The 14,075-nt window shown below is 43.6% G+C and overlaps 1 protein-coding gene and 1 pseudogene across 1 annotated transcript in view; one reads left to right on the forward strand and one right to left on the reverse strand.

Annotated features, from left to right (window-relative positions):
• LOC126199622 (zwei Ig domain protein zig-8-like) overlaps positions 1–14,075 on the reverse strand; it is a 447,337-nt gene that overhangs the window by 65,516 nt on the left and 367,746 nt on the right. The window lies entirely within an intron of this gene.
• On the forward strand, positions 2,740–2,858 carry LOC126199977 (U4 spliceosomal RNA; annotated as a pseudogene).

Raw genomic sequence — 14,075 nt, forward strand, 5'->3', positions numbered from 1 at the left:
TAACAGACCATTATACGCACCTCTTCCAGGATGTTGCGGTAGACGTCGCCGCCCAACGAGCACTTATCGGTGGGGTCCCGACTTCCTTGGACCGTCGAGACCGCGACTGTTTAACCGAGCCACTCACACTCGCTGACCTCACCTCTGTCCTCCGCGCCTGCCCGGGAAACAAATCACCTGGCCCCGAAGGTCTCCCTTATGAATTCTACCAACAATTTTGGGACCTGTTAGGGGACCGCTTCTGCAAAATGTGCGAGGAGATTTTTGCTGGTTGCGAACTACCCGCCGACTTTCTAGCTGGACGCATTGCCCTTATTCCAAAGGTCACCGGTTACTGTCGGGCTAAAGACCTGCGTCCCATCACCGTTCTTAACACTGATTATAAGTTGATGGCACGAAGCGTGGCTTCACGTCTTAAACAAGTCATGAATACGGTACTTTGCCCCACTCAATCATGTGGCGTTTCGACTCGAACCATCTTCACCGCCGCTTCTATATACCGTGATGCGGTCTTACTCACCGCCGACGCTCGAACCCCGGCTGCAATTCTGTCCCTAGATTTCGCCGGTGCCTTTGTCAGGGTCTCCCACCATTACCTGCTGGCCGTTATGTCGCGGATGGGTTTTGGGAAGCGCTTCATAAGAATCATCCGGCACTTCTTGGATGCAGCAAATTCCACAATTGTTGTGAACGGCTGCCGATCACGACCGATTCCCATCAGACGATCAGTTCGACAAGGGTGTCCCCTGTCAATGTATTTGTTCGCTTTAGCGCTGGACCCCATGCTGCGTGACATCGGACGGATGGTCGATGGTGTCGCTCTCCCAGGCGTCACCTTCCGCAGTGCGGCATACGCGGATGATGTCGGTGTGTTCGTTGCAAACGCCAGGGACATCGATTCCGTTCGCCGAGTTCTCAACGTTTATGAACGAGCATCCGGTGCCATGTTAAATTCCAACAAAACGGTGCTGCTCCCGCTAGGACCACGATCATTGACCATCGAACGCCCATGGTACCGAGTTGTGGGGGAACAACGTATCTTGGGCCTTGAGGTGACTGCCTGCCCGCAGCGTATGTTAACACTCACTTGGAGGCGGCTTCTCACGCGCATCAGAGGACTTTGCGTGAGCCACGCTGATCGACGCCTCGACCTCCATCAACGAATCCAACTGATTAATACCTACATCCTCTCACGGGCATGGTATGTAGCACAAATCCTTACGCTACCGAAACAAATCGGCAGAGCCATCTCACGAGCAGTATACTGGCTCTTGTGGCGGCATACACTGTTCAAAGTTGATGCGCAGACTTGTACACTGCCAAAAGTCGATGGTGGCCTTGGACTCATCGACTTTACCCGCAAATGTGCGGCCCTCCTGATTCACCGTATCGCCACTTTGCGCGAAACTGACCCAGGTGGGACAACAGCGGTTCTTTTCGACCGTTATCGTCCACGATCGGCGCGTGCACCAGTATATTTGACGCATATTCCGTTCCGGATGACGACAGTCAAGGACTATTACCTCAATCAAAGTTACGTCTTAACAGTGGCCACTGACAAGGCGCGCACGTCGAAGCGCCTTTACCAGGCACTTCGAGGCCAGCCCACACCACATAAATTAGAGGACAGACGACCGTCGGTCATCTGGCACCAAGCTTGGGCTAATGTCAACAACCCAGCCCTTCCCACGGAAGTTTCGGCGCTATGGTATCGTGTCGTCAACAATTTAATACCCACTAATCATCGACTGGCGGCCATCCGCCTACGGCCATCGGCTGCTTGCGGCCGATGTGGTGACGTAGACACCAGAGAGCATCGTCTCTTATGCCCTCACGTCCAAGAAGTGTGGAACCTTGCACGTGTGCTATTAGCGCTGATCGGTGGGACGACACCAGACAATGTGTCGATCGACTGGTTCCTTACCCCTGATATTCAGTCCAACCCCCGAACACGACGTAACGCAATGGTGTGGCTCTTGGGCCACACCATTTTCACGATCTATGACCTTTCCCTCACCGATGCTGTCTCTTTCATGGACTACCTGTGGAGCCAGCATCGCCTGGCGGAATCTGACCGGAAATATACCACTACCTTTGCCAGATTTCTGAAAGTTGCAATGGTTCATGGGTATCAAAAGGTGTTCCGGGTTGACTAAGGCACCTCGTCCTGGAATTGCCTGAGTTTACCCCTGGAGCTATGTCACTCGGCCTTCAAACTACCCTGGACTTGCCTATACCCCAGATTTGACATTGGCCTTCTGGGCATCACTAGAGTAGACTATTCTATGTTACTAATGATATGACAATTGATAACATGGGGATTGTGTGAACTTTGTATGGGAAATTATTGGGAAATCAGAAACCACGTAAATAATCTTAGAGGATTATTACTTAGTTAATTCATGGGCGATGAGATTATCTCGCCAGTTTAGTTTTCATTTATGTGTGCTGCCGTCCATGCTTTTCATTTGCCTTCATTATTTCTTTCTTTTTAGTTTCTAAACCATCACTTGCTTCACACCTGCAGCGAGAGGTGTATTACTGAGTAGTGTGTCGTCGCCCCCGAGGCATAGCAGAGTGTGCCTCGGTTTTTTATTTTCGGTTTATGGCAATACATCTTGCTACAAACAGCACCCTGCTTTACGTGCTGCGTCGACACTAGCGGATGGCGGCATTCTTGGAGAGGAAAAGGAAGGGCTATAGGGGAGGAAGCAGGCCCCAAAAAAAAAAAAAAAAAAAAAAAAAGATGAGGTTTATCCGAGGTGCGATTATTGCTAGTTGAAAACTTTTACCAATACCCCGCCTAGTGGACGTGAAATACCGTCCGCTACGGCAATTTTTGCGAACTCCTCCGGGAGTCATAATTAAATTCAAAACAGACAAGTATTAGGAATATCCTAACAGACCATTTCTACTCCCATAATCAATAACTTAGACCCAGCTTAGTGGCTTTGCGTTCCTCTTATATATAAGTAACGGAACTGTAAAAATTTTCGTGGCAGTTGCAGACAATTACCTCGTGTTGCGAGTTATAGGTCGATACACATATTACAAAGTAATTTTCCCTGTCTTCTGATTGATTCTAACAGCCGTAGAGCAATTTCCAATGGGGTTCCAGGCTGTCACAAGTGCAGATGGGCGTCACACTGAGTAACTTTTGTATCCTTGTACAAATCTTACCGTCTCATGTGGAAATTGAAAGTTTCTTTCATAGGTTTATTCGTTGTTTCTTTTTCGCATGTCCTTACAGAAGTTTCATTGTCCTACGGTCACTCCTTTTTCATTGGGATTTTTCTTGGATGCCATTCCCAGCGATTTGTATTCTATCCGAATAAACAGCGATATTTTATGAGACGAAAAGCTCCTTTTCAAAGCACCCTATCTAAATAAGAAAAATAACCAAAACTTCTTATAACTAAAAACGTACTATGGGTTCCATACAAACTTCATTACATACAAAGACAGTTTTTCTATGCCGGGAATCGAGAATCTCCACCATTTTTGCCGGTTTTCGGAACTGATACTGGCAAGATATCGGTCCCAGGGATTCCAAGATTTTCAAGAATGTTATGGTTTTATTGCGTGATGTAATTACAGATTCACTATATTCGGATTTTTTTCCTTTACTTGCACTATGAAACCTTGCTTCTTGCCAAACTTCCTTATTGTAGGTCAACGTGGAGTACTCTATAGGTTTTGACGAGCGAGTTTGTGAGTATCAAAATATGTGACGTAAATGACCATATCTTTTTGTTGCATTGACTGAGAAGCTTTAATCTTTTACCCACCATGGAACCGTAAGATAACAAATGACCAAAAACTTTTTTTTGATGTATTTATAAAATTACAGTTTTCGATTTATTCCCTTTAGCTGTATTGCGAAACTTTGTTTCTTGCAAACAAGAAGTATCCCATTGGTTTTGATGAGTAAGTTTGAGAGTCTCAAAATATGTGTCATACATGGCCGTATCTTTTGACTGCATTCTACTTCACAATATTTTATATATAAAAAAAAGAAAAAAAAGAAAACAAAAACAAAAAAAAGAAGAAAAAAAAGGGTCTTGTGGTTACGGGTAACAGAAATATTGCATGGTTGAACTGAACTCCAGATCTTTGGATATGATACACTCACTGGTCAGCCTCACGGAAGCCTTTATGTCTGATCATTTTAATGGGTGACAATGCGCGACCGTATCGAACTGCTTAGGTGAGTGGGTTTTGGAAGGGGCGGATATCCGGCAAATGCACTTGCCTGCCCGTTTCCGAGACTTAATCCCATCGAGCGCCTGTAGGATGCGATGGGGACACGCACTACCACCAGTTGTCAGCGACGCCAGTGGAGGAACGGAACTGACTTTGTGGACAGTATGGGAGCACGTGTGAGAGCATTCTTTGCCCTTCCCGGTGATTACACACTCTGTTAAGAGTAATGACCAAGGGACCATTACAAAACGCACTGACTTCTTTGATTAAAGTGTCGTTTCTGTTCGTCGTCTCACTGCCTATTTATTTTAGTTACCTTCTACGCTACACTATAGCAGATCTTATTTACATGAACCACGTTTTATCCAGCTGTGTTACCGGTGTCACATCATTCGGACGTTACTTTCATCCTTAAGTTCTACACGCCAGTGCATTGCAGGTGGAATGAGGAAACTAAAAGGATAAACTGTAGAGGAACCATTATATGAAACTAGTAATTTATGCTGATAAATAAACTATAATAGCTACATCATAAGAAGAAATACAACGAAATATTTTTAATTTAAAGCAGATTGGCCAAAATTATAATTTCAGCATAGCTATGAAAAAAGAACTAATGCAATTTCATTGCGAGGAAAGAAACAGTGGTACAAAATAAAATAATCGAGCAAGTACGTCATTTGAACTGCCTGGCTAAGATATTTCTTTTGATCACGATGAAGACATAAAAAATGAAACTTCAAAACTTCAGAGAGTCCTTGGAACTGGAAGAAAAACGTTAAACGAAACGGTAACTAAAGAAACGCGACGGATCTGAGGTTTCGACAGCAAACACCTCTGCCCGGGGACCGGGTGTTTGTGTTGTTCTCATCATTTCATTAACATTATCATTTGTGAGAGCGACTACAATGGATTGTGAAAAGAAAGTGGACTGTGTAAAAATTGGTACTTTGTACGGGCTCTGATGACCGCGTAGTTGAGCGTTACACAAACCAAACATCATCGCCGGCCGGGGTGGCCGAGCGGTTCTAGGCGCTACAGTCTGGAACCGCGCGACCGCTACGGTCGCAGGTTCGAATCCTGCCTTGGGCATGGATGTGTGTGATGTCCTTAGGTTAGTTAGGTTTAAGTAGTTCTAAGTTCTAGGGGACTGATGACCTCAGATGTTAAGTCCCATAGTGCTCAGAGCCATTTGAACCAAACATCATCGAGAGCAAACAACGATGACATTAATCGAAGCGTGATATCAGAAATTAAAAACCTTAGGTTAGTTAAACTACGTAAACTACAAGATAGATTAGATAACGACGCTGTCAGAAATGAGTTTAAAATATTTGATATAAAAGAAAAATAGGCACTTCAGTTGTAAGAAGAAATGGAAGGAACATGTAAACACAATATAAATGATTCAAATGGCTCTGAGCACTATGGGACTTAACATCTATGGCCATCAGTTCCCTAGAACTTAGAACTACTTAAACCTAACTAACCTAAGGACATCACACAACACCCAGCCATCACGAGGCAGAGAAAATCTCTGACCCCGCCGGGAATCGAACCCGAAACACGATAGAAAAAACGGAAGATACCGTGAAAATATTTTGCAATATACAGAGTGAATCACCTAAAACTTGCACAGCAAAATATTGCAGAAATGGAATGTGCTACTGACGTGCAGTTTTCACAGAATGGATTGGTAGCCAAGGGCTCGTGTTGTTAGCCGCTCAGCGGATTGTAGTAACACGTAGAAAGTGTATTTTGTGTGCAAACGTTCACTATTTAAATGAAACATTGCTTATTAACATTAAAAAAATTTAAAGCAGGGTAAATTTGATGGTCAGTGTTGTTTGTTGCAGGAATGTAGTGCAGTAGGCCCAAGCAACAGGTTGTAAGTCGACGATGGGATTTACCAATGCCGCAAAAGCAGACACGCTCGTAGTGTATGACGAGTGTAGGAAGAATGCAGTTCTTTCTTGTACGGTATAAGCGGTAAGATATCGCAATAGACGTCAGCCGTCTGGGCACTTGTAACCTCTTCAACCTGTTACACGAAAGTGGTAGTGTAACAACTAGCCAACGTAACAGAAGGCAACAATTGCCGACAGAAGAGGGCAAAAGAATCTTCCTGCTTCTGTTGCCACATTTATCAGTAATGTACTGGTAAATTTCAGAAACATGCACTATTTGTCTGTTGAGAATCCCTGTTGAGTTCTTCTGATGGAATGTAAGCGTGCATCACGTATAAACGTGTGGTGTGGGATAGTTAAATGGAACACTCAACTAGCATAAGTATCGAAGCATCCTAACAGACCGTCTTCTACGGATGCTTGGAGAGTTGCATCAACATTTAACAGGAGAGAAACATTTCATTCGCAGTAAAAGCCTTCAGATAGCTAACAGAATCACAAACTTTCACAAGATTAAACTTATCCGGAAATTAAATTTCAGAACATAATATTTCCTTAAAAACAAATCACAATATTTAATAAAATAACAGTATTTAATAAGCAATGTACGCCTGAATTGGCGAATTGAAGTCGATAAATAACTTTTAGTTGAGCACAATTGTGAGGTGTAAACATAACAAGCCCATCGGAGCCTTGGAAATGGTAATAACAGATACTAAGGATAACATGAGACTGAACTATACGAGAGAAAGAATAACAGGTTTAAATAAGACATCGTTAAATCGCAAATTTACACGTTACAAAAGGTGTCCCAGCTAATGTGGCAAATTTAATAGTTAAACGCTATCCACTGGAGAAACAACACAACCAGCTGGTTGCAAATAATGGTCGAATTCATTTATCTAGGTTCCGACACCTCTAAGGATGTCTTCATCAGAATGAAAAATTTAAAACGATTGATGTTGTTCCTTGCAAGGTGTGAGTAACAAAGGGTGGAATGTTTTTAGTTTTTGACTTGAGCATGTCTGCTATAAACTCTGACTTTTCCGTCTCCGAATGTATCTTGACGGGTTTTAAACTTGTTATTCTGATGAAGACATCCCTAGATGTATCGAAACGTAGGTAAATGCATTAAACAATTAATTGCAACAGGTTGGCTGTGTTAGTTCTCCAATGTAATTTATATACGATGGTTGAAAGACAGCCATGTTGAAAGCTTTCAAACACTATTCTCAAGAGTTAGCAGACGACACAGAGGAAGACAAAAAAAAGAAAAGAAATGGTTCAAATGGCTCTGAGCACTATGGGACTTAACTTCTGAGGTCATCAGTCCCCTAGAACTTAAAACTACTTAAAACTAACCAACCCAAGGACATCACACACATCCATGCCCGAGACAGGATTCTAACCTGCGACCGTAGCGGTCGCCCGGTTCCAGACTGTTGCGGCTAGAACCGGTCGGCCACCACGGCCGGCAGAGAAAGACAGCAGTACAGTATTAACCATAGCAGGCAAAAAAGGCAAATGTTCAGTCTTAATTTACAGTTGCGATCCGAAGCTAGTTTGACGTAAAGTTCTCCACAAATAATTATTCTTATGGGATCGTTCTGGAGTTACGGAGTGATAGCTCTCAGTGTCGTGCGAACTCAGGCTAACTTCCTTCTCAAGGTTCTCCAGTAAGTTTATAGTCAGGACTGTTCTGCAGGAGCGCACGAGAATTAGAATGGCGACGAGACGGACTTTTTTATTCGACCACAATATAGAGCCACGTGGCAACGTACCACGCCTTACCCATCACCGGAGATAGTCACAAATCACTCAAGGACAAGACTGCTCCCCTGAGGGCAAAGAGAGTAAACACGCTCTTACCCGTTAAGGAATGGTATACTCCCATATACCATCGGTTAATTGGCACGAGTCGATCGGTGGCACCATCCTAATAATTTGTATATTTGCATTACGCTTTTTAGAGGAGGCTAGCTAAAATTTATCGCAGCCGTTTTCGGAAACGAAGTATTACACTTTTGCGTAATGAATATCTATGTCCCTCACTCGTGGCATTTTGCTAGCTAAAAGAAGCTGTCGTGTCCTAACATTGGAGAGAGGGAAGACAGAGGATGGTAGTTCTGCATTTCCAGTGATAGCAGGTTTGTTTTGGAACCCGACAGGATACTCGCAGTAAGAAAGTCGACGATCTAAGGGGTCTAAATAACGCTATCTACACTACTGGCCATTAAAATTGCTACACCAAGAAGAAATGCAGATGATAAACGGGTATTCATTGGACAAAGATATTGTATTAGATCTGACATGTGATTACATTTCCACGCAATTTGAGTGCATAGATCCTGAGAAATCAGTACCCAGAACAACCACTTCTGGCTGGAGTAACGGCCTTGATACGCCTGGGATTGAGTCAAACAGAGCTTGGATGGCGTGTACAGGTACAGCTACCCATCTACCCATGCAGCTTCAACACGATACCAAGGTTCATCAAAAGTAGTGACTGGCGTATTGTGACGAGCCAGTTGCTCGACCACCATTGACCAGACGTTTTCAATTGGTGAGAGATCAGGAGAATGTGCAGGCCAGAGCAGCAGTCGAGCATTTTCTGTATCCAGAAGGGCCCGTACAGGACCTGCAACATGCGGTCGTGCATTATCCTGCTGAAATGTAGGGTTTCGCATGGACTGTATGAAGGGTCGAGCCACGGGTCGTAACACATCGGAAATGTAACGTCCACTGTTCAAAGCGCTGTCAAGGCGAACAAGAGGTGACCGGGACGTGTAAGCAATGGCACCCCATACCATCACGCCGGGTGATACGCCAGTATGGCGATGACGAATACACGCTACCAATGTGCGTTTACCGCGATGTCGCCAAACATTGATGCGACCATCATGATGCTGTAAACAGAACCTGGATTCATCCGAAAAAATGATGTTTTGCCATTCGTGCACCCAGGTTCGTCGTTGAGTACACCATCGCAAGCGCTCCTGTCTGTGATGCAGCGTCAAGGGTAACCGCAGGCATGGTCTCCGAGCTGATAGTCTATCCTGCTGCAAACGTCGTCGAACTGTTCATGCAGATGGTTGTTGTCTTGCAAACGTCCCCATCTGTTGACTCAGGGATCGAGACGTGGCTGCACGATCCGTTACAGCCATGCGGATAAGATGCCTGTCATCTCGACTGCTAGTGATACGAGGCCGTTGGGATCTAGCACGTCGTTCCGTATTACCCTCCTGAACCCACCGATATCATATTCTGCTAACAGTCATTGGATCTCGGCCAATGCGAGTAGCAATGTCGCGATACGATGAACCGCAATCGTGATAGGCTACAATCCGACCTTTATCAAAGTCGGAAACGTGATGGTACGCATCTCTCCTCCTTACACGAGGCGTCATAACAAAGTTTCACCAGGTAACGCCGGTCAACTGCTTTTTGTGCATGAGAAATCCGTTGGAAACATTCCTCATGTCAGCACGTTGTAGGTGTCGCCACCGGCGCCAATCTTGTGTGAATGCTCTGAAAAGCTAATCATTTGCATATCACAACATCATCTTCCTGTCGGGTAAATTTCGCGTCTGTAGCACGTCATCTTCGTGGTGTAGCAATTTTAATGGCCAGTGGTGTAACTGACGTTGCAGTACTCAGGGGAAAGTATCAAGCTTGCTGCCTATGTTAAGACGTGCTTCTATGACAACATCTTCTACAGCGACGTCCTGCTACGCGTTTACGCGATAGATGGAGTTACCAGTTAATTCTCTGAAGTGAAACTTCTACTCTGGGATAACTTTCCAGTGCGTCTGCAGCTGGCAAGCTTCGTCCTTTACTGTTTGCCAGCTGTAACCTAAGCGCTAACACATTTGTCTGCTCTCTGCATTGTACCTCCGATATCCTATCTTCGAGTGTTCTCGCTGTCTATCAGCGGCATTAAACTTAGCAATGTACAGTTTAATACATCGTCAAAATGTGACAGAGCTAACGGACGTAGTACCAATTATGGATGACAGAAAATTAAAGGCGATGTAGCATGGATAACCCAGCAATTGTCGAGGATCGCGAGCTCTACGGTGGGACTCACCTCTCACTGCAGCAACGTATCTGATAGAATGAGGGTAATGTACTAGATATGAGCTATTCATTTTTTTTCTGTAGCTTTCAACCTACATTTTCATCTTGACGCTATTATTCTTTTGTGATACGACGCTTTGTAGTGTTCTGTCAAGCTATGCCGCTTATATTTTCGTTTTTGTAATGAGAAGTGCATATTTTATGAAGCTGTTATGTGCTTCTCTTTTTGAAATCGTAATACTATGTAATGTGTCGCATATAGAGAGATGCGCTGTCAAGCACCTAAAAAGTTGTCAGTGATCGGACAGTAGTAATGTTAAAAATTAACTAACGATTATATTCTGCTTAAGGGAGTATACGATATGAGAGCAGCTCTCGAGGGTCGTTAATGGATCTTGGAAAGAAAGGTTAGTGGTAGCTCTACGTGTGAGCTAGCACCTAATTCTACTATCACGGTCTTGCCGCGAGTTATACGTAGAAGGATTTAATACAGGGTACTCGTCGCCTTGTTTCCGAGTTAACCGGCATTGAAGTTAATCGATCAGGCCATTGACTGCGCAAATTGAAGCGGTACACAAGATTTAATTAGTGTCAGTTGATCTCCTAGCGTAGTTGTCAGCGGGCGACACTGTGCGACATTTGGATCGGGTCCGATCCCTACTACTGTCTCTCGCCAGTTCTATTACCGCTCCCTTGGTTTAGTAACCAAAAGAAGTTCGCATTTGATGACACCGTCTCTCGCGGGCCGTTTGAATTTTCGGGGAACCGTAGCTTGATTACTTATCGTCAGTGCTAATGATCTCTGCTCAACATGTCGAATTTTTGCTTAAAGTTATTTCTCAGCACAACCTTGCCTACAACATTTTCACAAGTTTTTCAATACTGTTTTTGACAATCCTGTTAATTGGTTGAGTCTTCTAGGGACATACTCACTCGGAAATTTGAAGGTAAATAACACCGTGATGCAACCCCCCTTTTTAGTGTCTGCCATTGGAGTCGTATAAGCACTTCCGTGTCACTTTCACAGTTGTTAAACGAACGTACTACAAAAGACGCTGATTCAGTTAGGAACTTCGGTACTTCTGATACCAGTACTATCTTGTCGCTAAGCAAATTCCAGTCACAGATCATCACGTTTATTTTAGACCAATTAGAACATGAGTGTATCACTGGCCGATGATAAATAGTAAGATGTAATTAATCGCTACGCCCTGTACCATCTATGACACACAGACACAGTCGTAGATAGAATTCCTGTTTTGCGTACGAGGCTCTACATTTCCCACCAATAAAAAATGGTTCAAATGGCTGTGATCACTATGGGACTTAACAGCTATGGTCATCAGTCCCCTAGAACTTAGAACTACTTAAACCTAACTAACCTAAGGACATCACACAACACCCAGTCATCACGAGGCAGAGAAAATCCCTGACCCCGCCGGGAATCGAACCCGCGAACCCGGGCGTGGGAATCCCACCAATAGTCTCATTAAAACTCATAAAGATAATCTAGAATGACGTATTTGAAATAACAGGTTTCGACGTCTGCAATTTAAATATTTTCACTAAACCACTTATCTGCTGAAGGCATAGCGACGAACGGGCAAGTGCAGTGTAAGCTCATGGCGTCGTCCCTGCGCACTGTGGGGAAGACTTAGCAGCACACTTGCTGTGTTACGCCTAGAGAGAGATTACTTAGGCGAGGGTTCTCCCAGCCGGATTTAGGGCATTAGTTGGAAGCTAAATAGTGTGACGAGTACCGTGCAGAAGCCTTCTGCAAGTCCCCTACGTACACATCAACCGTACCGCTCTTCAGCTCGTTCTTGCTCAGCTCCCTTTGCGAACATTATCCCGCAAGTCCACAGGACTGTTTTGCTTGCGGAGCATAGCGCTACAACAACTACGAGTTCGTGTACTTCGACAAAGTGCGTTTCTGTGTGTGCTTCAGGGAGAAAAACATTGAGCAGACGTGCAATGATAACAGCAAAATAATAAATTATGTGTAAAATTTATTGCATATATTATTCGTTTTTCTCAAGAAGGAACGAAAACTAATGAAGCACAATAACGATGTTAGTTCAAGTATTCCCAAAATGTACCATTCTATAATCGCTTAAACACTTCACTTCGTCAGTCTGTAAAATGTAATACTACCTATGTAAATCACATCGTCATGGTGGACAACGCAAATAAAGGATTGATACAAGGATGTTTGCCACAGATTTCTCTGCGACTGATTGCATCGGTGGGAATTTCATGAAACTGAACTCCGAAAAATTACAGTAATTACAAGGAAGTGAAAATAAAACCGTGGAAACTCACGATCTAGTCCCATCAGGCATAGAATGACAACTAGAAAGAATGAGGTTCGAGTAATATAGTCCATTTTCAAATCAGGTTCTGTAAAGAGTCGTAAGGAGAAAATAATCAGGAAACCAAAAACTTACGAAGACAAACATCAGCAGGCAACAGAAACTGGATGCTTCTAAAACACAACTGGAAAATATCGCCACGAGTCGAATAGCCATAATGAATTACAAATCGTTAACCGTTGTCATTCTCCTCTACAAACTACGTAACTCGGAGGCAAGAAAAGAAAATATAAATATCAGCTTTTTCTTCTATTGAAGTGTATTAATATTATTTATCAAACCACCTCTATGGAGAACTGGACTTTTCTTTATGTAACAATTAAATATTTCACTTTTCCCCTCCCAAACGTATTGAACATGGAAACGAAGTAAACTGTATGGAATGACTAATACCTACATCACTGTGAAAGTTCAAACCATTGAAAGGCTTAACACCATGAACTCTGTATCTCACTTAAAATGATGGGACAAGAATGAGCACTATTTGATTCCACTGTCTAGATTTGCACGAAAATTGCCGGCAGATGTGGCCTAGCGGCTCTAGGCGCTTCAGTGTGGAACCGCGCGACCGCTACGGTCGCAGGTTCGAATCCTGCCCCGGGCATGGATGTTTGTGATGTCCTTAGGTTAGTTAGGTGTAAGTTGTTCTAAGTTCTAGGGAACTGATAACCTCAGATGTTAAGTCCCATAGTGCTCAGAGCCATTTGAACCATTTTTTTTTTTTTTTTTTTGCACGAAAATTTCAAAGTAGAAGTTAGTAGAACTGTTTGGGAGAGCAAATGTCCTCCTTGTTACAGACGAAAATTCTTCTAAGTCGTAAAATAATAGAAGCTAATCTCATTCTCTTAATCTGTACCATAGACACTTTATGAGTAACGGTGTAATTTGTGGCAGTTCCAGATAGGCAAAGAATTGCATCTTTCCGACAATAGGTCATAGGTTTTGCGTCTGAATTCGAGCACCATGCCTCATGAAGTGTTATATCTCTTAGTCTTCAGCCTCTTCCGGCCAGAAAAAATGGTGGCAACAGCGACTGAATGCCACGAGGAACGTCGGGAAGAACAATCATGAGCAAAAACAAATGCCTCTGCTAGGACAATGGCAGACAAAAATTTAGTCTTAATGCCACAGACTGTTTTGAGCAGGCCCCTATAACACTTCCTCGGTGAAAGCCTGATACCAACTCTGTTATATTGGATGACTTCCCGTCAGTTACTACGAACTGTGGTATTTCCGACAAGAAACCAGGAATCCAGTCGCACAATTGAGAAATGACTCCGTAGGCACACAATTTCATTCGATGTCGCTTATGTGGAAATGTGTCAAAAGCCTTCTGGAAATCTAGAAATAGGGAATCAATCTGAGCTCTACAGTCGATAGCGCTCCCTACTCCGTGAGAGTGAAGAACTAGTTGTGTTTCACGAGAATAATATTTTCTGAATCCGTTCCATGTGTCAACAGATCATTTTGCTCGAGTTATTTCATAACGTTCGAACACTGTATATTCCCGAAATCC

Source organism: Schistocerca nitens, chromosome 8 (assembly GCF_023898315.1).
Source record: "Schistocerca nitens isolate TAMUIC-IGC-003100 chromosome 8, iqSchNite1.1, whole genome shotgun sequence".
Lineage (NCBI taxonomy): Eukaryota > Metazoa > Arthropoda > Insecta > Orthoptera > Acrididae > Schistocerca > Schistocerca nitens.